The sequence below is a fragment of the Colobus angolensis genome, unplaced genomic scaffold, assembly GCF_000951035.1.
Source record: "Colobus angolensis palliatus isolate OR3802 unplaced genomic scaffold, Cang.pa_1.0 Scaffold4, whole genome shotgun sequence".
Lineage (NCBI taxonomy): Eukaryota > Metazoa > Chordata > Mammalia > Primates > Cercopithecidae > Colobus > Colobus angolensis.
This window is the reverse complement of record NW_012117376.1, coordinates 15,505,371-15,509,554: the sequence shown is the minus strand read 5'-3', so window position 1 is coordinate 15,509,554 and position 4,184 is coordinate 15,505,371.

Here is a 4,184-nt window from a genome sequence, read left to right as displayed (position 1 = left end):
GGTAGAATTCACCAGTGAAACTATCTGGACCTGGACTTTCCTTTGCAGGAAGTTTTAAAATTACTAATTCAATCTCTTTGTTATAGGTCTATAGACCAAAGGGATTGAACTGAAAGTCCAGAAGTAAACCCTTACATTTATAGTCAGTTGATTTTTATCTATTTCTTCTTGAGACAAGTTTGGTAGTCTGTGACTTCCTAGGAATTTGTCCATTTCATCTAAGTTATCTAAATATGTTAGCATACAGTTGTTTACAGTATTATCTTATAATTCTTTTTATCTCTTTTTATTTTCTTTTTTGAGATGTAGTCTCTCTCTGTCACCCAGGCTGGAGTGCAATGGTACAATCTCGGCTCACCTCAACCTCTTTCTCCCGGGTTCAAGTGATTCTCCTGCCTCAGCCTCCCGAGTAGCTGGGACTACAGGCGCACGGCACCATGCCTGGCTAATTTTTGTATTTTTAGTAGAGATGGGGTTTTTTGAGCCACTTCACCTAGCCTCTTGGTGACTGATTGATTGAGACAGGGTCTCACTGTGTTACCCAGGCTGAAGTGCAGTGGCTCAATCACCACTCAATGCAGCCTCAACCTCCCTGGGTTCAGTGATCCTTACACCTCAGCCTCCAGAGTAGCTGGAACTACAGGCATGCACCACCACACTAGGCTAATTTTTCTAATTTTTGGTAGAGACAGGGTCTCCCTATGTTGCCTAGGCTGGTCTTGAACTCCTGGGCTCAAGGGATCCTCCCACCTCAGCCTCCTAAAATGCTGGGATTATAGGTGTGAGCCACTGCACTCTCTTTTATTCTTGATCAGTCTAGCTAAAGTTGTGTTGAGTTTGTTGATCTTTGCAAATAACCAACTTTTGATCTTCATTTTTTTTTTCTTTACTATTTATTTTCACTCCAAATTGTATTATTTTCCTCCTTCTGGTTACTATGGGTTTAGATTGCTCTTCTTTTTCTAGTTTCTAAAGGTAGAAGATTAGGTTATTTGAGATGCTTTTTTTTTGGAGACGGGAGTTTCACTCTTATTGCCCAGGCTGGAGTACAATGGCACAATCTTGGCTCACTGCAACCTCTGCCTACTGGGGTCAAGCAGTTCTCCTGCCTCAGCCTCCTGAGTAGCTGGGATTACAGACGCCCGCCACCACGCCCAGGTAATTTTGGTATTTTTAGTAGAGACGGGGTTTCACCATGTTGGCCAGGTTGGTCTCAAACTACTGACCTCAGGTGATCCACCCACCTCAGCCTCCCAAAATGTTGGGATTACAGGTATGAGCCACTGTGCCTGGCCGAGATTCTTTTTAATAAAAGCATTTACAGCTATAAATATTCCTCTTAGCATAGTGTTAGTTGCATCCCATAAATCTTGGTGCATTGTGTTTTTCTTTTCATTTATCTCAAAGTACTTTCTATTATAATTTTCCTTTTGATTTCTTCTTTGACCCTTGGTTATTTAGAAATGTGGTGTTTAATTTCAACCTATTTGTACTTTTTCTTCTGTTACTGATTTCTACTTTCATTCCATTATGGAGAATATACTTTGTATGATTTCCATCTTTCTAAATTTATTGAGATTTGTTTTGTGACCTAGTATTTGTGGAGAATGTTCCATGTGTCATGGAGAAAACTACATATTCTGCTGTTGTTGAGTAGACTGTTCTATATTTTTGTCTGTTAGGTCTACCTGGTTTATAGTATTGTTCAAGTCTTTTTTCCTTGTTGATATCCATAATTGAAAGCGGGTATTAAAGTCTCCAAATATTGTTCACAAAATCGTTCTTAACATTAGCTGTATTAGTGTTGTATTGCTGTGTAATAATTACCACAAAACTTAGAAGCTTAAAACAATAAACATTTGGCCAGCGTGGTGGCTCATGCCTGTAATCCCATCACTTTGGGTGGCTGAGGCAAGCGGATCACCTGAGGTCAGGAGGAGTTTGAGAACAGCCTGACCAACATGGTGAAACCTCGTCTCTACTAAAAATACCAAAATTAGCCAGGTGTGGTGGTGGGCGCCTGTAATCCCACCTACTCAGGAGGCTGAGGCAGGAGAATCGTTTGAACCCATGAGTCGAAGGTTGTAGTGAGCTGAGATCGTGCCACTGCACCCCAGCCTGGGTGACAGAGCAAGACTCTGTCTCAAAAAACAAACAAAGGCTAGGCGCCGTGGCTTAAGCCTGTAATCCCGGCACTTTGGGACGCTGAGACGGACGGATCACGAGGTCAGGAGATTGAGATCATCCTGGCTAACACGGTGAAACCCTGTCTCTACTAAAAAATACAAAAAACTAGCCGGGCGAGGTGGCGGGCGCCTGTAGTCCCAGCTACTCGGGAGGCTGAGGCAGGAGAATGGCGTGAACCCGGGAGGCGGAGCTTGCAGTGAGCTGAGATCCGGCCACTGCACTCCAGCCTGGGTGACAGAGCGAGACTCCATCTCGAAAAAACAAACAAACAAAAACATAAACATTCATCTGACACAGTTTCTCACGGTGGTTAGCTTGGTGGTTATGGCTCAGGGTCTCTCATGAGGTTGCATTCATGATGTTGGCTCAGGCTACAATCATCTGAAGCCTTAACTGGGGCTGAATGATCCACCTCCAAGATGGCTCACTAACATGGCTGTGAGCAGGCTGCATGTAGCAACATGGAAGCTAGCTTTTCCCAGAGTAAGCAATCAAAAGAGGTCATAATGCCATTTATGACCCAATCTGAAAAAATCACACACCATCAGTTCCCGCAATCTTCTGTTCATTAGAGGCAAGTTACAGCCGGGCGCAGTGGCTCACGCCTGTAATCCCTCTGGGAGGCCAAGGCCGGTGGATCACCTGAGGTCAGGAGTTTGAGACCAGCCTCACCAACATGATGAAACCCCGCCTCTACTAAAAATGCAAAAATTAGCCAGGCATAGTGATGCACGCCTATAATCCCAGTTACTTGTAAGGTGAGGCAGGAGAACTGCTTGAACCTGGGAGGTAGAGGTTGCAGTGAGCCGAGATCACGCCACTGCACTCCAATCTGGGCAATAGAGTGAGACTCCATCTCAAAAAAATAAATAAATAAATAAATAAATAAATATATAGCAAGTTACCACGTCCAATCCAAACATAAAGGCAGGAGAATGAAGCTCCACCTCTTGAAGGGAAGAGTGTGGACATGTTTTAAAACCATCACAGTCCACCTTCTGGCCCCAAATTACTTACATTCTTCCCATATGCAAAATATACCCCCTCCCAAAACTCTACAAAAATCTCATCTCTTTATAGCATTAGCTTAATATCAAAGATACTATCATCTAAAACAGGTACATGTGAAGTCCAAAAGTGTAGCTTAAGTACAGTTCCTTTAGATCTGCAGGCCTATGAACTAAAGACAAATTATCTTCCCTCATACATCTAACATACAATTTGGAACAGGCATAACTGTTACAGACATTCTGTTCAAAAAGGGGGAAATAAGAGGTACAAGTGGGTCACCAGTCAGTGGCAATTCTGAAATCCAGCCAGGCATTTATTATCTCACAACTTCTGTGCATGAAGAATTTGGGTTAAGCCTAGATGGGTGGGTCTGTCTCACAGTCTAGTGAGGCTGCATTCAAAATATCAACCAGAAGTGCAGTATCCAATTTCAAGATGACTCCCTCACTCACACAACTGTTGACAAAAGGCCTCAGCTCCTCACTACATGAACCTCTCCACAGAGCTGCTTGAGTGTCCTCGCACCATGACAGCTGGCTTCTCCCAAAGAGACAATGAAGCTAAAGCTGCAATGTCATTTATGACCTAGATTCAGAATTTTTTTTTTTTAGATGGGGTCTTGCTCTATCACCCTGTCTGGAGTACAGTGGTGCAACCTTGGCTCACTGAAACCTCCATCTTCCGGCTTCAAGCAATTCTCCTGCCTCAGCCTCCTGAATAGCTGGGATTATAGGCACCCGTCACCAAGTCTGGCTAATTTTTGTATTTTTAGCAGAGATAGGGTTTCACCATGTTGGCCAGGCTTAGACTCAGAATTCTAACACTATAACCTACCACATTCTAGTCATCGGAGTCACTAAATACTGTCTGTGCTCAAGGAAAGGGGGATTAAGTTCTATCTTTTAGAAGGAAAAGTACTGAAGAATTTGTGGACATATATTAAAACTGCCACACTCCTCCACCCATGATAGACTTTTTTTTTTTTT